Here is a 21,233-nt window from a genome sequence, read left to right as displayed (position 1 = left end):
AAGTAATCACTTGGCTAATTCATTAGGTTAAAGTAATCTAGTTTTAAGGGGTCTAAAAAAACGTGAACCAAATTTAATCTCTTTCCAAAAATACCCTTAAACAAAGTTCTCAAAAAAATTTATCGTTTAAAGTGCTTATGTTTAGTAGGGATATAATAGGAGACTCAGTAAATTATATATATATATATATATATATATATTTAAAATTAAAACGTAGCATTTATTGTTGCCTCACTTTTGTTAAGCCACATTAGCGACATGTCATTATTTTATTTCCATTCTTTTTTATGTTAGTATTTTGACGCTTTCACAAATTCCACTTCAACTTTCATAATACCTATGAATCTATGTCCACTATTTTCAACTTCCCGCATAATCTCTTTAGGCTGCGTTTGTTTCACCTGAAAAATATTTTAGGAAATTATTTTACACTAGCCTGTGTGTTTGGTACCAACAGAAAATTGGGTCAAACGGAAATTATTTTCCCCGTTAATTGTAAAATAAGCCTCTTAACTCGTAAAACCATTTCCGTTCTTATTTTACCTTCAAATCTCATTTTACACACAGAGAGAGAGAGAGAGAGAGAGAGAGAGAGAGAGAGAGAGAGAGAGAGAGAGAGAGAGAGAGAGAGAGAGAGAGAGAGAAAGAGAGAGAGAGAGAGAGAGAGGGCAGCCCAGATCGCAAGTAGAGAGAGTAGAGCGAGTGACCTAGAAGCACACACGCTCCCAGATTGCACCACCGCCCCCAACCTTAGATCGCACCAGTCTCGTCACACCCTAGCACCGATAAGATTACGCCGCCTGAAGCACTGCTGAGATCACACCCCAGCACTTGCGAGATCGCACCGCTTGTAGCACCGGCGAGATCGCACCCCTACACCGGTGAGATCGCACCCATGACCCACCCATGCCCAATCTCTCTCTTTCTCGATCTACCTCTCCCTTTTCCTCAATTGTCGATCACTCTCTCTTCCTCCCTCTCTCTGTTTGACCGAATTTTTGAGTTGAACGAATGTTTTGTATTGTTTTGATTTTTGTTTCTTTTAAGTTTATATATTGAAATTTTCCATTATGAAAATTGTTTGGAAACTGAGAAAATAGCTGAGAAAATGTGAGAAACTAATGGAAAAATAGCATTTTCAGAGTGCAACCAAACACTTGAAAATATTTTCTAAGTGTCTTATAGCTGAACTGACACCTCCTCATGCACAAAGTGCTTAGGGGTATAAGGCGAAAATATTCGAGTTGTGGAGTTATCAGCATATTATAATTATCTCTTAAAAAAAAAAAAACCATAACATGGGGTCCACAAGTATAAGTGTAATATTCAACCACATAAAATTCTACATAAAGGTTTGTCTTGTTTTCATTTTTATACTTTTTTTTTTAACTATTCTTATTATGTTAATTTGAAATTTTTTTTTTTTTAGTCATATTTACTCTACACTGTATTTAATTATAAAGTTTCTATGGTATATTATATATTTGATGGTTAATTTAAATGATTTCTTGACAAAATTTTGTTTGAAAAATTTGATAAGTTATGTTATATATCTTTGGTTTTTCTTATTAGTAATTGGAGTTTCTTAATTTATATGGTAAGAATTTTCTTGAGGTGATTCACAAAAAATAACCCTTAACGAATTATTATTATAAAATTTTTACTTTCAAATAAGCTTAACCACAAAATAAACATTAATAATATATTCCCATTCATGCGTGAGTCTGCAACTAGTGACTTTTAATTTTAGAAACATGGAAATTTTGGAACTTCTTAAATGGAATATAAAACCAATTATTTGGTACAGGTGAACATTTTTCGCTATTGTTGCTAAGCTATAGTACAAACCAAATTTAGCTTGCTACGAGCTTCTTTTAGTTTTTATTACTATAGAGCTAGTCCAATTCAGGTAAAAAAATATGGGGTTTTGGTTAAATTTTTGTTGAAACAACAGTTTTTCTAAACCAGTGCTAGTGCTGTTAAGCCTGTTATAACTTATAAGACTGTAACTGTGTTGAATAAAACATAACACATTATCAGCCTCTTATGTCTCCTAATCATATCTGTTGCTAGCGCTAAATGATTAATTTTCTACAGCGCAATTGTCAGCCTCCCTAGATGCAGTTTGGATTTGTATCTTCATTTCTTTGCATATATATATATATATATATATGTGTGTGTGTGTGTGTGTAATTCTTTACTTCCAACCAATCTGCATTATTCCTTCTTGCTTTCATTTTTTTATACTTTTCTTTTTGCTTATTATCACCTCAGATTCTGAGTTCTTTTTCCTACGTAAATACTTCATTTGCATCTTTGCTGTTCTCATTTTCTTTCACAATGGCGAGTGAGATGAAAATATTTGAACTATTATTTGCTCTCCTTATGGTCATAAATATGCAACTTCACGTTCATGGAGAGCCGCAAGTACCTTGTTATTTCATTTTTGGAGACTCATTAGCAGATAATGGCAATAATAACTTGCTTCAGACAGAGGCTAAAGCAAATTACCAGCCATATGGTATTGACTTCCCTGATGGGCCAACAGGAAGGTTTACCAACGGCTGAAACACGGTTGATATAATAGGTTTTGCCTCTCTCTCTCTCTCTGAATATGGCTTAATGTCATTTTGTTTTGTTATGTTTTCTGTTAGAAATAAGTACAATGCTGCTAAGCGTAGATTTTCTCTCTACAGCTGAGCTTTTGGGGTTCGACAAGCAAATTCCACCCTTCGCAACTGCTAACTGCTCCGACATACTTCAAGGTGTGAATTATGCATCTGGCGCAGCAGGAATTTGTAATGAAACTGGCCAACACTTGGTAAATTATATGATCAATTAACTTCTTATATAATCTTGATTTGGCATCTGGTTGCATACATTTTATAATTGTTAGATTTTGTATAGATGCATCACAAGCGATACTAAATCTTCTACATGCAGGGTACTTGCATCAGCTTGGATGGGCAATTGAAGAATCACCAAATTACAGTCTCACGCATCCAGAAATTACTAAGAAATAAGTACTCAGCCACCAAGTACCTAAACAAGTGCTTATATTCAGTTGGAATGGGGAATAATGATTACGTTAACAACTACTTCTTGCCTAAGAAATACAGCACAAGCCACCATTATACTCCAGAGCAATACGCCAGTGTTCTTATTAGACAATATTCTCATCAAATGAAGGTCAATTAGTGGTTTGGGTGCAATATATTTCTTTATTTGTGACCATCCCTGATCCATTTCTCACCAATTCCCCTCTTTTTGTTTCAGACTTTGTACATTTACGGAGCAAGAAAGGTTGCAATATTTGGACTGGGAGTAATAGGGTGCACTCCAGATGCAATTTCTTTATATGGCACAAAGGGCTCAGTGTGTGTGTAGATGAAATGAATGCTGCGGTCACTCTCTTTAACAAACAGCTTATATCACTTGTTGATACTCTGAATAGAAATCTAACTGATGCAAAATTTATATATCTGAACTCTTTTCGGATGGGGACAGGGAATACATCAGCTCTTGGTACAATTCCTCAAACCTAATTTTGTTCTTTGTATTGTTTCTTATGTCTCATTACTACGGTTTTTGTAACTATATAATATAATTTTTTGATCAAGTATATATAGTAACTGTGTATTATTTCCTTTATGCATTTCAGGTTTCAAGGTTACGAATGTTGGGTGTTGTCCAATAGGGAAAAATGGGCAGTGTGGTCCTTCACAAACTCCATGCAAGAATAGGAATGAATACATATTCTGGGACTCTTTCCATACTACTGAAGCTGCTAACCGAGTCACTGCAAGTAGATCATACAAAGCCTTTCTCCCAAACGATACTTATCCAATTGATATTAGTCACCTAGCTCAGCTTTAATCATGGCTGTGGGCTGTGGATTTAATGTGGTATCTCAAACAGTGTTGTTAGAGCCATGCACAGTCCCTGGTTTTTATTGTATTTTTTCAAGAAATTCACTCGTTTTTCCTTCTGGAGCTAGCATCTCTATTTCCACGTGGTGACATGTTTTCTGGTGTCTATTATTTGGAACTAGTATGTAACCCGTCCTATTGCATAGAAACGGTTAATTGTAGTGATGCTATTGGTCAATTTTTTTTTTCGGGTTTATCACGTGGAGGATAGAATTCGATAAAACAATGAAAAATAAGTTGCATTTTTTTATTTAAGTGATGCTATTGGTTTTTTGTTTTCGTTTTATCACACAGAGAATAGCATTAGATAAAACAATGAATCCAAAAACAAAATATTGCATTTTATTATTTAAGTCGTGCTACAATGAAAAAAAAAAAGAGAATTAAAAAAACCTATTAGCCAACTTAAACATTTCAAGGTCGATTGAGCATCTTTTGCATGTAACCACAAATTCTTCATAACCATAAGGATAAGGTTCATCACGCTTCAAATGTCCCACAATTCATAATCATTCATTTTGGCAAACCATTAAGGAAATCATTATTGTAAAAGTTTTACCGAGTTTAACAAACAATGAATAAAAAAACAGAAAATTGCATTTTATTATTTAAGTGATGCTATAATGAGAGAGAGAGAGAGAGAGAGAGAGAGAGAGAGAGAGAGAGAAGCCTATTCACGAACTTAAACATTTCGAGGTCGATTGAGCATCTTTTGCACGTAACAACAAATTATTCATAACCATAAGGATAAGGTTCATTTCGTTTCAAATGTCTCATTCTGATTTTTTGGCATGCTTGAAAGTTTGGACTTTGATGCAGGGCAGTTCCCAGAGCAAGTAGTCAAAGTATTTTTCAGCATTTTAGAAGAATACAGGGCGGTTCCCACAGCAAATATTTGAAGTATTTTTCGGCATTTTAGAAGCCTATGCTTCACATGATCATTATTTAAAACTTCCAAAAGGTTACCTATGCCTTTAAGATTTGATTCACAAAGTTGCATGGCTCCATGAATATACGTTGCAATAAAATCTCCACATGCAAGACCTTATTCAATCAATCTTTTTTTTTTTTTGTATCCACCTCAAACGAATTCCTTCAATACAATAGTAAGCGTCAACAACGTATTGCTGGAAAAGTCTACCACCAGAAATTAATGTGTTGCCTTCACTAAGTTGTTGTTGAATACGAAAAGCATAATATTCTCTCATCGTGACTGTTGAATTTTCACTTTCATGGGTTGAGCCTCTTAATCTTTTCAATATACCAAAAGAGAAGCCATCCTCACTGATGATGCACAAAAATCGACAGTGAGTTGATCGTCCACACACGTGTCAATAGGTGCACTTGAAGAACAAAAGAGAAGAACCAATCAAAGGGCACCGGTAGGGTATCGGCTAAAGACCCTCCGAAGGTTAAGTAAGAAGAGAGCTCCAACAATACTAGAGAGTATGAGCTTTATAGAAATTGTGCGTACCTTTGTGAGAGAGGGTTTCAGGGGTTATATAGTGGCGTAGATTTGACCTTAATTTCATGAGGAGGAAGGCATTTCCTTATAGGGAGAACTCTCCACCAAATTTTCAGATTTTTCGGGATGTTCGGGATGGTTTTCCTTATAGATGACCCTTAATTATGATTGGGTGTAGGGTGCAAGGCTTTTCCATATTAGGATTCTTGATGAGCACTTCCAGCCATGTGAGAGCCACGTGAGTATCGTGCGTCTCCCTTTATTGGGTCCATTCACCTGGGGTCCATCCTCTTTGTTGGGTCCGTCTGCTTAAGGTCCGTCCATATTTAGATCCGTCTAACTAAGGTTTTGCTTCTTCTGGATCCGTCTACCCACGGAAATGTGTTTGTTAGTCTTGTAATGTTGTCAGCTTTGTAGGTCTAAAAATACCCTCATCAACTGCCCCCTCAACAAATGGGTCCATCGATTTCCCTCTGAACGGACTCATGGGGTGACAAATTCTTGTAGCCGTTGTCTCTTATATATTTGTGTTTGACCTCTTTCTTTTGTGTCATGAAAAATTCATAAATGCTTTAATTCGTCCTCTTTTCTTTTTTCTTTTTTTGGGAACCGTTAACCCATCACTTTTAGATAATTTTTCATGTATCTGTCCACCTCATAGATAATGTGGATACCTTTTTCATGTGTATTTGTCCACCTTGTGGACCCAGTATTTATCAGTCACATTCAAGTGTCCCTCACCCGTCCTTCTTGCAGACTCTTGCTGAACCAGATAAACATCCACACATACAATCACACCTTAAGTTTTATTGAAGGCATCGAACTTGCATGTTTAAGAGTTTACCTTTGCTCCTTCAAGATAATGAAAAGCTGCTTCATTATAACAGCCTACGTAATGGGCATATTGCACCCTAAGCATCTGGATAATGCTTTCACAAGCTTGTAAAATTGTTGGAAAGCGTGTATACCAATTTTTCATTATATGTACTTCATTCAAGTAGGGATACATTCAAGTATGCCTCACACCTTTTTCAAGTGTGTCCGTCCACTTAGTGGATTCGTTACTAATTAGACGTACTTCAATATAAATCTTTCATCCGTCCACCACGAGGACTTGTTAATAATTAGATGTACCTCATTCTTTATCATTCATCCATTTACCTCGTGGACTTAGCAAAGTCACCCTAGATTATTTTCTCAACCTTATTTCTAGCTTCATCTAGGGACTTTGTATTCCCACTACTTTCATAGAAACTTAAACACATTGCTAGGATTAACTCCGCAGCACCTTTCCAGTGCACATGGATGGTGTTATCAACATTATTCTTTATTGCAACCCCACTTCTTTTCTTCGTAGAGTTGAAGGTTTCAACATGGAGAACAATATAATCTTGCTTTAACTTTTCCACGTCCATACCCAATTCCAAAATAGCCCTAGATAGAATTGCTTTTTCATCTGTCCACAGCATAGCTACAAAATGCGGTATACTAAAGCAGAGTCATCAATTAAATGGTGAAGTGGTAGACGGCGTGGAGTTTCGAAACTACACGGACGAAGAAAGAATGGAGAAAGTTGAGAAGGTCTGTGTCATGGCAAGGTCATCCCCATTCGATAAGCTTCTAATGGTACAATGCTTAAAACGTAAAGGCTATGTGATTGCAGTCATTGTGGACTTAGTTCATATATTCGTCCATCTTGTGGCATCTATCAACTTTGTGGATTTTATAAATTTTTTATACTAGTTTGTATCCGTCCCTTCTATGGGCGTAGTAAATTTTGGATACTAGTTTGTATCCGTCCATTTTATGGACTTAGTAAATTTTGGATGCTAGTATGGACTTAGTAAATTTTGGATACTAGTTTGTATCCCTCCATTCTATGGATTTAGTAAATTTTTGAAGGGTCGTTTGTCACTTTGGTGACTTGGATGATTTCTATTTGAGTAAATCATCTTTGGAAAGTCACTTGGATTGTTCTTCATGTGGATCATTCATCGCCATGTAGGAAGATTTGAATCTTTTACCAAGGTACTTGTTAGTGAATTGGTTCGTCCGTCCATCCGTAGGTAAGAGGACTTAAATTCTTTGCCAAGGCACTTATGAAGGGCTTGGTTCATCCATCCTCCACCAAGAGGAAGACATGGGTTTTTTACCAAGGTACTTGTGAGTGGCTTCATTCGTCTGTCCACTCGTAGGCAAGAAAACTTAGAATTTTGTCCAAGGCACTAGTGAGTGGCTCAATTCGTCCTTCCACCAGTAGGTAGGACTTAAATTTTTGTACCAAGGCACTTGTGGGTGACTTGGTTTGTCTGCCTACCCATAGGTAGGAAGACTTAGAATTTTAACCAAGGCACTTGTGGGTGACTTGGTTTGTCCGTCCACTTGTCGGTAGGAAGACTTAAAATTTTGTCTAAGGCACTCATGAATGACTTGGTTTATCCATCCACCCGTAGGCAGGAAGACATAGGATTTTGTTCAAGGCACTTGTGAGTGGCTTGGTTTGTTCTTCCACCTGTAGGTAGGACTTAAATTTTGTACCAAGGCACTTGTGGGTGACTTGGTTCGTCCGTCCACTTGTAGGTAGAAAGACTTAGAATTTTGACCAAGACACTTGTGGGTGACTTGGCTTGTGCGTCCACCTGTAGGTAGAAAGACTTGGAATTTTGTCTAAGGCACTCGTGAGTGGCTTGATTTGTCCTTCTACCAGTAAGAAGGAAGACTTAGAATTTTAACCAAGGCACTTGTGGGTGACTTGGTTCGCCCATCCACTCGTAGGTAGGAAGACTTAAAATTTTGTCTAAGGCACTCATGAGTGACTTCGTTCGTCTGTCCACCCGTAGGCAAGAAGACTTAGAATTTTGTCCTAGGCACTCGTGAGTGGCTTGGTTCATCCTTCCACAAGTAGGTAGGAATTAAATTTTTGTACCGAGGCACTTGTGGGTGACTTGTTTCATCTGCCTAGCCGTAGGTAGGAAGACTTAGAATTTTGACCAAAGCACTTGTTGGTGACTTGGTTCGTCCGTCCATTCGTAGGTAGGAAGACTTAAAATTTTGTCTAAGGCAGTCGTGAGGGACTTGGTTCGTCCGTCCACCCGTAGGCAGGAAGACTTAGGATTTTGTCCAAGGCACTTGTGAATGGCTTGGTTCGTCCTTCCACCTGTAGGTAGGACTTAAATTTTGTACCAAGGCACTTATAGGTGGCTTGGTTCGTCCGTCCATCCGTAGGTAGGAAGACTTAGAATTTTGTCCATGGCACTCGTGAGTAGCTTGGTTCGTCCTTCTACCAGTAGGTAGGACTTAAATTTTGGATGAGGATCAAGTGCCCATAGGCATCCTTGATTGTTAGTCCATCCCGTAGGTAGGACGTAGTTTTGGATGAGAATCAGGTGCCGTTGGAATCCTTGATCGTCGGTACCCTTGGTTGTCGATCCATCCCATTAGGATGAGGATTAGGTGCCCGTCGACATCCTTCTGCGTGGTAGGCCATTGGTACACTGCCCCGGGACGCGTGATGCCTAAACTTTCAACCTTCGGGACGCGTTATAGTCCTCTAGAAGCGTTTCATTCTTAAGGTAGAAGGTGATTGGAATCGTCCAACCAATACTTACTGGGATCACTTGTATTTCCAGTTCCTTAGTGACGATCAATAGTCATGTGTTCGGTAGATGCAGCCTTGGCCAATCAATTAACATGTTCTTTTCTTCCCTTGGGACTTGTACAAATTCTACTGCAAAATTTTGATCTTTCCGTCTCTTGACAAGGCTAAGGTACTTCATTCGCTCTCTTTTGGTTTCATAGTCTTCGTTGATAGTCCCGTTAGTATAGCTTCGTACTTAGCTTCATTATTAGCTGTCGGGAACTGGAGTCGGATGGTGCACTCTATGATGTCATCTTCAAAAGATTGTAGGACTACCCCAATCTCTCCAGCATGTTTGTTGGATGATCCGTCCGTTCAAATCTTCCATGGGGCTGCTGCCCCCTTGCCTTCCGCCTTGTTCGTCATAAATTGTGACGAAGTCAGCTATTGCTTGGGCTGAGGCTAACTTCTCCATAGGGGGATATCTTTTTTCTACTCCCCTAAGCGCTCGACTAGTGTAGCATACAGGTAATTGCACACGATCCTCCTTTTGGATGAGAGCTGAACTAACAACCATGAGGGATACGGTCAAGTAGAGGGAAAGCTCTTCATTGGGTTTGGATGGATTAAGGAGTGGTGGAGATGCGAGGTATGCCTTCGATTCCTTAAATGCTCTTTGGCATTCGTCAGTCCACTCAAATGCTTTCATCTTGGTCATCCCTTTCTTGGTGATTGTCCGTCGGGGGACGGCTGCTGTTGCGTTTGCTACTGCCCTATTCATCATTTTGATGGTTTAAATACTATTCATTCCACTGGCCCAAATTTTGCTTTAGCAACTCTCCACGGCATTGGGCGGGTTTTCGGTCTCTTGGTTGATGGTAGTTATTGATCATCTAGACCATGCAACTCTTTGTCTTAGGAGCGGTGATATAGGTGACCACTTATTTTTCCACAGACGGCGCCAACTAATGATGCACAAAAAATCGTCAGTGAGTTAATCATCCACACACGTGTCAATGGGTGCACCTGAAGAACAAAAGAGAAGAACCAATCAAAGGGCACCGGTGAGGTATCGGCCAAAGACCCTCTGAATGTTAAGTCAGAAGAGAGCTCTAACAATGCTAGAGAGTATGAGTTTTATAGAAATTGTGCGTACCTTTGTGAGAGAGGGTTTTGGGGGTTATATAATGGCGTAGATTTGACCTTAATTTCATTAGGAGGAAGGCATTTCCTTATGGGGAGAACTCTCCATCAAATTTTTATATTTTTCGGGATGGTTTTCCTTATAGATGACCCTTAATTATGGTTGGGCGTAGGGTGCAAGGCTTTTCCATATCAAGATTCTTGATGAGCACTTCTAGCCACGTGAGTATCGTGCGTCTCCCTTTATTGGGTCCATTTGCCTGGGGTCCATCCTTTTTGTTGGTTCTGTCTGCCTGAGGTCTGTCCATATTGAGGTCCGTCTAACTAAGGTTTTGCTTCCTCTGGATCCGTCTACCCATGGAAATGTGTTCGTTAGTCTTATTATGTCGTCAGCTTTATAGGTCTAAAAATACCCTCATCACTCACCATAAGGGAAAAGCAGAGGATATTGCATAGCCATAAAAGCTGGATGGATTTCACTTATATGTCGGAGCCCACTATCACGATCCTCAACAATAATATCACGATACCAATTATTAGGGTCAAAACCACCCACAATAAGACCAGCTCTTTTGAGGTAGTAGGTAGATTATACTATGAAGAACGATTGGTATGGCAATTGATGAGACACAATCTCACATCTGTGGTATTACATTCAGTGTAGCAATCCCTGGCCATTTTGAAAACCTTAACCAAAGCATTGTTTTCATCAAGCATATGTATTAAATAGTTAACAATTCTGGGATCAATGCTATCATTTTCTTTATCAGATGAAATCGACCTTATCTTATGCCGTACTTCATTCTTTATATCAAATACATAAAGTTAAGCAAACTTTGGTTTTCATCCTTCAACTGGTAACAAAGAGCCAATTAGATGATGATTTTGTCCATCTAACCTGAAGACATAAGGACCATTTCCATCATTTAGGGCACGTTTGGTATACCGCAATGATTATTACATGGGAATAGGAATAAGTATTAGAAGGAATACATTAAGTTGGAATGTAATAAGTATTACTATTCATTAGTTTGGTGACCATTTATGAATAGAATCCTAAATATGCATCTACAATTTAGTAGAATATGATAAGAAGGTGTAATTAAATCATTTTTAAGTCAAATTTCCTAAAATAAGTGTATTTTAGGGTGTTCAAAATAGAGCTAATAGTTAACAACAAGGGAAATTTATTTTCTTTCCTTTTGAAGATGTGGCAACTAATGGCTTTTTAGGAAATTTTTAAAAAAAAAGTTATTGCATAAGATGAAAGAATATATATTTAGTACTTTTGATAAGGAATAGTTATTCCTCATTTTGAAGAATAGCTATTCATAAGAAATAACTATTCATTGTAATAAAAACATATCCAAACAATCGAATAGTTATGTCATAGGAATATCTATTACATTACAGTGTCTATTACAATCTACCAAACATGCCCCTACAGTTTTGTCAACTTTTCCACCCATTGACGTTATTGCAAACATTGCATTATATCGCTGACGGTTGTAATGGAAATGCACAAATGAAGGGCCACCGTAATTCAGCAATTCTTCAAGAACTAGAGGTGCATGTTTTAACAAAGGTAAATAAATTAGTCCTTCTGAATAGCACAACGAAAAATTTGGTTGTGATGGTCTTCTTGACTTGACATTCCTCTCTTCATATCATAGAATAGACCCACAACTCTCACATGTTTGTGTTGGCTTGTAAATTCCATGGTTTGGTAAATTTACCTGTTAGAAGCAGCAATTGGAATGGGAGTTAGATAGCATGAACAACAATGTCAAATATAAATTTCAAAGGATTTGAAAATAATCAATAAAATGGAACTTACACTTCAAGGGGATATTCAAAGTAGGAACTTCAGTTTGTGTATCCCATTGAGTATATAAATCTATCAATCAAGAGATGTGGCATGAGAACGAGGCCAGTTAAAAGAAAAAGGTATAGAAAACTAACAGTGAGCACAACTAAAGTAATTAGCAACTAATGAGAGGAACAAATTTTAAAAAAGAGCATAAATAATTTCTTTCGCGGGCTTTATTTAAATTTAAAGAATCTAGAACAAATCAACTTTTAGTTAGAATGTCAAATATTTAATTGGTAGCTATTGGAACCAACTTGTTTAGCTCTACAATTAAATAGAGAAATCTGAACAATTGCTAATTCAAAGCAAACTGGATATTTCGACTGTTTTTTCAAAAATTCATATGCATGTATTTTAATTTGGATGTCCATACATATAGTGAGAGAAAGCAATTTTTAAAAGGAGCATAAATATTTTATTTCACGGGTTTTTTTTAAATGTAAAGAGTCTAGAACAAAATCAAGCTTTAGTTAGAATGTCAAATATCTGGTTGGTAGCTATTTGAACCAACTTGAGAGTGCCCCTTTGGTGGTTCTAAAAGGATTTCAATGCATAGAAGAGGAATGGACAAATATTATGCACAAATCTTGCAGAACACTAGGCACCAGATGGTTTGAACTTGATGACAGCTTTAGATATTGATAGCTCTTAGGTAGCTAGATTCTTAGATACTTTAAGTATGTGATTGAAACAAATAACAAACAGAAAGAGAGACTAAAACAGATTCAAAGAGGTATTGGCACAAGATTCAATATTTTAAAAAAAGCCGTCTAATTAGAGGCCTGACCTGGTTTTGTTTGTGAAACCATGAATAGAAGTATGGAACTCATTTATCTTTGGTAAGAAAAAAGAAGATAAAAGGGTCACTGACAAAAACAAAGAAGAGGTGAAGAGGTAATTGGTAACTTATAGAAGAGAGGGGGTTAATGGAGAGAGTCTTATTGTTGATTTTAATGCTAGCGGTCAAGAGAAAGAAAATAGTCAACTATTTACTCATTTCAGCTAGTTAGCTAGGGGTAATTATTGGGTACTCCTAGAGTACCATAAATCGGAGTACTATAAATACGTACTCCTCTCTCACACATAACTATGGGTTCTACTAATTATATTTATGGTGAGACTCACAATTCATGTGAGAGGAGAGAATACGTATTTATGGTACTCCCGGACTATTCATTAATTTTTCATTAGCTAGTTGGGTTTGCTGATGGAGTAATGGTACGTACACACACAGAATAATGACAACATTCTTATTTTCAAACCTTTATTGAATCTGTTTGGAACAATTACAAATTCAAAACAAATTGGATTTTGATTGTTTTTTCAAACATTCATATGCATATATTTTAACTTGGATGTCCATACATATAGTTATAAAAGGCATGTGCGCAAAAGAAATTTAAAAGGAAAAAATTAAGTTCTATTCCATTTATTACCTGTAGGGGCAGCAACTTCGGCAGGCGTTATCACATGGATCAAGTGCTCATTAGGAAGATTTCCTGCTGAATTTAGCATTATTAGTAGTACAAAGACACAGATTCCAAAAAACCATTGCCTATTATTAGTATAACAGAAAAATCTAACCTGATATAGTATTGGATTCATGTGAAGTGCTCCCAAGGATAGTATTCACATTATTTGGAATAAAATCAGTTTCCACCTCTTCTAGCATCACATCCACAGGAACATCTAATAAGTTTTCATCTATAACTTCTTTGTCACCTCTTTGGAGAATTTCATCATTCAATTGAGATAGCACCAGCGTATTTTTCACATTTCCAAAATCAAAATCACATCCAATAATAGGAGCCTTTACTAATTGTTTGTTGGTAAATCCCACAGTTTTTCCCAATTTCAATCTCTTAGTAGCACCATTTTTATCATGACTTTGAAAGGTACAGACACCAGAACCATATGAAATAGGAACCTCAAATAGATTTCCATTGTTGGTTTCACTTTGAAGGCTAAAGGTACCAAGACCATACGAAATAGAAACATCAAATAGATTGCCAGCATCCACTTCACTTCTAGTACACATCTTTGCTTGAGTTCGGATAGCTCTTATATATAGATATATATATATATATATATATATATATATATATATATATATAAATCAAATGTCTTTTTGACCTTCTAGCTCGTGCTTCATCCATAACTATCTCAAGTAATATACTTGTATTATCAAACCATTAACACAATATTACCGCTAAGTACTCACCATTTTTGTTAATCACTTGAAAATTTATTGACTGGAAAAATACAAAGTTCTGGTAGTTTGTGAATACCATAAAAACTTAAATGTTAAATCCTCTAACGAAAAGCATATTAACAAGTCGTATAATTTACCAATAATAATAACATTATGAGAGGTGCTATGTTCACAACATTTTTACAATATTTTTACAACAAATCATAGGTGGTTAGTTGTTATTGGTTTAAATTTGAATCTAACTCTAAGATTACTTTTTTGCCCCAACAATAACAACCAGTAACATCCTGCCACTTAGGATTTGTTGTAAAAATGTTGTAAAAATGTTGTGGACATATCATTTCTCTAACATTATTAGAAAAAAAAAGTAGCTGACCTCTTTCAAGAGAAGAAGCAATTATTAATGCATTATCAGGGCTAAATACTAACCATATTTTTGTAATCACAACATAAACAAGGAAAAAAAACTGAGCTTTGTTAACAAAATAAGCAACTACTATGCAATATCACAGCTAAGTACTTGCCATATTTTTTAATGACTTGAAAACTTATTGACTGGATAATAGAAAGTTTTGGAACAATTGTGACTACCATTAAAATGAAAACATTAAAAGCTCTAATAAATAGAATATCAACAACCTATCATATAATTGACCAATAATAATAACATAAACTATAAAAAAGAGTTGACATTCGGTAAAAAAATAAGTAGTTAAAAAGCCTCAGTTTGTTGGCAATAGAGTTTCCCAATTTTATGACAATCTCCTGTGGAGTAAAAAACACAACAAATAAGGACATAAACTATAAAAACATAGATGACCTTTGTTAAGACAATAAGCCGTTTAAAAAGCCTCACCTCGTTGGCAACAGAGTTAAAAAAATTAAAAGAAGGAGTTGGCCGCATACATATTATGCTAAAAATTCCTACAATCCATCTTATTCCTCTTTAGTATATTGATCAAATACAATTGTGATACATCTACCTATTAAGTATAATTTTTTACTTGCCTTCTTCAAATAGTACAGTCTAAGGGATAACAACCAATTTCTTTCTAAGAGAACATTTCTAAAGCAATTGTCATGCCTTATTATAGACTAAATCCTCATATATCAACCTACCCACATAAAGAGAGAGTACGCCATCCCATTTCAAATGTCACACAATCAACACAAACATACACAAAAACCAAGCCAAAATCATCACCTAATTGATAACATACAAAACTCAGAACTCTTATCTCAAAATAAGCCATTCAAAATACGTTATGAAACATACTAACCATATGGTATTTTGAAATAAGCCATTCACAACATAAACAAGTATTTTGAAATATTAACGAAAAATTAATGCATTATCAAAACTCTTATTTTCAATTCAAACAATTCATTACTTTCCTTGCAACTTGTTATGAAGCAGAAAATAAATATGGAACATCAATAATAGAAAAACTAGAAAATTATATAATTAAAGAATAAAAATTATTCACAAAAAGAAAGGAAAGCATAAGCAGATGAAAGAAATGAGTAATCAAACCTTAGGAATGGTTGAAATTCATTTTACAGAGTATAAACTAAGACCATTAAAATTGTGAAGAAAAGTAAAATTGGAATAGATAGAGAACCTCTTCCTATATAAGATACAGAAATACTCAAAAGTATGCATCATTGATCCCGAGAGATCCCTTTCAAAATCCATAGCATTCATTGAAAAAGAGGAGAGTTGTATATTAAGGTTCCTAAACCGGTCTAGTAACTGGCAAGATGCACAGTTAGCAAAGTAGGAGAGAAAAGAATTTGGGTTTTGGCGTTTGATTATTGTAGAAGGGGAGGTGAACCTAAAAATAGGCGGGCCTGATTATTGTGGAAGAAAAGAAAAAAAATAGAAAAGAGAAAGAGCACAGGGTTTAAATGTAAAATGCAAAATTTTAGAAAGGGGAGGTTAACCTAACGTGAAAAAAAAAAAAGAAAAAAAAAAAAAAGAAAAAAAAAGAAAAAGGTGCCCATCGCTTTTTTAAATGAGAGTGGGCATTAATTATAATGTGGTCCCACTTAAATTTAGACAGATGGTGTAAAATTAGACTTCAATTTGAAATGAACAATTGGAAAGATAATTATGGTGTGGTCCCTACATAAATCAAGACATATGTCACAAAATTAAAACTTTAATTTGAAATCTAATTTGAATTTCTCTCAGCTTCACCTATTATTATTATTATTATTATTATTATTATTATTATTATTATGGGTATAGTATTGTCATTTTAGCACCACTAATTTCTCACCCCAAAAATAAATAAAGATCGATTTAATTAATAAAGCAATTAAATTTATAAATGGATTTTTTAAATTCTCATCCATTATCAATTCCCCACTAATATATATATATATATATATATGTGGAAAAAAAACTGAAAAAAAAAATAATTAAACTCCAAATTTGAGTCTAATTTTGCGTCATGTGTCTAATCAAATTTTTAAGTTTGTGCGTCAAATGAATTATTAGGTGCAAAAATCAAAGAGTCTAAATTCAATTAGATTCTAAATTGAATTTTAATTGGAGTCAAATTTGGCGCCATATGTTCCATCTAATTTTTTTAATTTTTGTGGCAAGTGAATTAATGGGTGCAAAATTTGAAGAATCTAGATCCAATTAGATTCTAAATCATATATATGTAATTGTGATTGTTTTTTAATTTATTTGTGCATATGCACGGGTTAAACACTAGTATTTATAATAGAATCCCTACTTTATTATATGCTAATCCATCAGCTCTGATCACCCAATAGCATAAAAACTTGGGTAAATTATAATTTACAATCACAATTTAATTTGCATACTTTCAATTACAACATTTTACTCTCTAAACTTTGGATTAAAATTGCATTTAAGGATTCTATCCAAATCAACTGATTTTGCATGTGTTTGGATGAACAAATCACCCAATTCTAGTTCCTTACTCAAGAGTGGTTCGAATAATAGGGATTGGTGTTGTAATCAAATTGCTTAGGATTTCGATGGATTGGTGATGTAGTGGTGGCATGATGGACTCCTTGTTGGCAATGATTACTCACACACTTAGCTTGCCGGGGGCGAATTTTAGATGAAGATTCTTAGTCCTAAAATGTTGGAAATATAGTCCGAAAGATTGTTCAAATTAATTAATAAAGTTATAAATCAATTTCAATTATATAGTAATACAATAAAATAACGCTCTGTTTGTTTCAACAATGATATTTTCTAGAAAATGAGTCGTTTTCTTGAAAACGAGTCATTTTCCAAGAAACATTTTCTATAAAACTATCTTATTTTCTAATATTTGGTTGTAACTTTAAATGAGTTGAAAAAGAATCTTCTAACTTCCTTTATTTAGCTTGCTGTGAGATAAAGTTGTTTTTCAAAAAAATTTAATAGAAAACAATCTTTAAAAATAAGCCATACTTTTTATGTTGACCAAAAATAGTTTTCTTTTGACTAATCTTTTTTATGCTATCAAATACTGAAAAACAAATAAAACTATTTTTACACAAGGTTTTCCATCGAAACAAACGAGTCATAAGAAGTTGCCCAACTAAACAAAATTAAAAAGTGTAAAAGCATAAAAAAAATTTAGGATTAAATAGAAACTTATCACCTCCGAGGCATGGAACTAAATTCGATGTCTTTAAAAAGTTATTTCATCCCAGTGGAATGATGACACCTCACATTCCGACGATATAGCACAGAGAAAAGGAAGGGATTGGACTGATTTTCTCTTTCCTTAGATGCTGCAAGACATAAAGTCGGTTGCTAAAGAGGGGATGAAAGGTTTATTGATATGGAAGGGGGGAGAAAAAGGTGGGATATGTTTCTACCCATCAATCCACACTCCCATATGTTTTCCTCAAAAAAAAAAAAAAACTCACACTCCCAGACGTGATGACTAATGAGAGACTCCTAGAGCATGGGCTTGGGTTACTTAAGACTAATGGGCTGAACATATCCAATAATCCTTTGCTTGAGCAAGGTAAGGTCAGAAAGTTTTTTTCTCCCTCGCTTGTGGCTCACTTAAGCAAGGTCTAAATAGTAGGCCGAGGTAAAAGGAAGGCGTTTAGTAGGATCAAAGATCAACTCAGCCAGAAGATGGTTGGCTGGAAGGGGAAGCTCTTATCCACTACCGTCAAAGAAGTCCTCATCAAAGCAGTGGCTCAAGCCACCCCACCTATACCATGAGTTGCTTCAAATTACCGGATTCGTTATGCAAAGAACTCAGCTTTATGACTAGTAGGTTTTGGTGGGGACAGAAGTCTAATGAGCGGAAGATTTCTTGGGTCTCTTGGGATAAATTGTGTAAGCCTAAAGGCGATGGAGGCATGGGGTTCAGAGACCTAAAAGCCTTTAACCTCGCTCTTCTAGCCAAGCAAGGATGGAGGCTTCTCCAAAACACAAATTCTCTCTTCCACCATGTTTTCCAAGCCAAGTATTTTGCTGGCCGGTCTTTCCTGGATGCTCAGATTGGTAAAAGACCATCCTACGCTTGGAGAAGCATTATGGCTGCTAAGAGCATGGTGGAAGACGGAATTCATTGGTCTATTGCCAATGTCGAGAGTGTGCAGATTTGGAAGGATAAATGGGTTCCCAAGCCTGATACTTACAAAATCACAACTCCTATAAACCCCCTGCTATGTAATGAGAAGGTCTCGGCTCTAATTGACAAGGAGGGGGCTGTATGGAAAACTGAAATGATCAATTCTGTTTTTCTGCCCCATGATGCTGAATCCATCTTGGCTATCCCCTTAAGCTCTGCGTCTCCAGTGGATCAGAGAGTATGGTTCGCTACAGCCAATGGTGCTTTCTCAGTCCGTAGTGCGTATCGGATAAGCCATAAACAGCTAACCAAGATTGAAGTGGGAGAATGTTCGAGCAATACCAGGATGACATCATTATGGAAGGTAGTTTGGCAGCTCCGCTGCCCAAACAAAATAAAAAACTTCATTTGGCGGGCTTGCAAAGATATTCTCCCCACTAAAACTAAGCTCAAAGATCGTAAAATCTCAGTGGAAGTGGAGTGTAACATATGTGGTGAATTTGAAAAAGCTGGACATGTGCTTTGGACCTGTGAACTCGCGGCAGCGGTGTGGCAAATGGCGAATATCAAAACCCCAAGCCTCACTGCCTACGCGCCAAATTTCCTAGATTTGCTCTGATGTGTTAAAGAAGCGAAGCCCAACCAAGACCTTGAAACTTTCGCAACACTAGCATGGTCCCTTTGGAACAACCGAAACGCTATTCGAGATGGGGAAGCCTCCAAAACTGCTCTTCAGATTTTTGAAGCTTCACGAGCTTTCTTAAATGAGTTTCAAAGCTTTTGCGAACTTCCCCACCCCCCTCAACCCCACGGTCCTAGCTTATGGAGACCACCTCCTCTTGGATGGTACAAGGCCAACGTTGATGGAGCTGTTTTTAGAGAACTTGGACACTGGAATCGTGGTGGTAGTTCAAAACGACAAGGGGCGGATTATGGGAGCTCTTAGCAAATTACTCCCATATCCACTTGGGGCTCTTGAGACCGAAGCCAAAGCAGCTGAGATTGGCACGATCTTTGCATGGGAGTTGGGCCTTAGAGAGATCATTCTTGAGGGGGACTCACAAACTATCATGGCTGCCATCACTAACCATGACCCGGGTCCAATCCAAGTCCATCACCTAATTGCTGGTATTAAGTCATGGGAACCCAAGTTTAGAGCATGGAAGTCCTCCTTCACTCGCAGGGAAGGGAACAAGGCAGCTCACCAATTGGCCAAATATGCCGAGCACATATCTGACTGTAATATTTGGGTGGATGATACTCCCCCTATCATTGCTTCTCAAATCTTTGATGATGTATCCGTTTTGGGTTGAAATCCCGTTTAATGAAAGCTTTCTAGCATTCCTTTCAACAAAAAAAAAATAAATAGAAAGCCTTGCATTTCACTTGCATGTTATTTGCCCAAGCAAGATTCTTAAACACAATTTATTTATTTTTAATCATTCTTCATTCTTCTACCACTAATGTAGAATTACTCACATATTGCAGCATATGTGTATATACTTATATTTACAACATAATTATGTTAGTAGTACCTGTCCAATGTTCATAGGATAAATTTGTGGATCATGATCTTGAGTACAATATTCTTATATGCAGTGTTATGGAGGATGCGGTGGCTGTCGTGACATGGAAGCTTTACATGGCATTCTCCTCTGTGGCCCAATACACAAAACATGGTGTTATTAATAATGTTTTGAATTAACTCCAAGTTGACTTTTTAAAGACCCACAATATTTATGAGATCTTGAGTTCGAAACTTCTTGGCAGCATCTTGAGGCGACTACAAAATATTTTTCTTTATAATAACTTGGTATGTGTAGAACGAGGAAACAACATACACCCGGTGGAATACTTAAAATCTCCAAAATGTCTAAATATCCTCATGTGTCAATAAATAAATAAATAATAATAATAATAATTTTTTGAATTCGACTCTTATATTGATTCATTCTATGGATGTATAAATTCAGTACAATTTGGATAATTGATGAGTTATCAGTTCCATTAACATTAATTTGAAATCTACTTACTCTAGCTATCACTTATTTTTTGTACTACCATTATGTAGCATTTTTTCATATTACAATAGTTTAATTATATTGATGAGTATTTTATCACAATTTGATTCTCTATGGACTTATTTTCTTTGCCTCATTTGATGGTGTGTGACATTCTATTTACCGGACTGTGTAGCTCACTTTTTTTTTTTTCTTTTTTTTTTAGTTGCTTAAGATCAGCCGTAAGAGTTGGTCATTACGATGCAATTGTTTTTGCCTTCAAGTAGACTAATGTTGAAATTTTTAGTAAATAGTTATGGAAAATTTTCTTTTATGTATTAGAAATTCGAATATTATCTTGAGAGTTTATTTGGTTTTTTCTTTTTTAAAGAAATTAGTAGAGATTTTATTGAAAAACAAAAACCCATTATATCATAATAAAGAGATGAGTCTAAAGCCTAAAGCGACCTTG

The 21,233-nt window shown here is 36.0% G+C and overlaps 1 pseudogene; it reads left to right on the top strand.

The window, feature by feature from the left end:
- Window positions 1-2,352: 2,352 nt before the first annotated feature.
- On the top strand, window positions 2,353-3,876 carry LOC142633617 (GDSL esterase/lipase At1g29660-like; annotated as a pseudogene).
- Window positions 3,877-21,233: the final 17,357 nt, after the last annotated feature.

This window comes from Castanea sativa, chromosome 5, assembly GCF_040712315.1.
Source record: "Castanea sativa cultivar Marrone di Chiusa Pesio chromosome 5, ASM4071231v1".
Lineage (NCBI taxonomy): Eukaryota > Viridiplantae > Streptophyta > Magnoliopsida > Fagales > Fagaceae > Castanea > Castanea sativa.
Note: the sequence above shows the minus strand (reverse complement) of the source record. Positions and strands in the feature narration are given on the sequence as shown.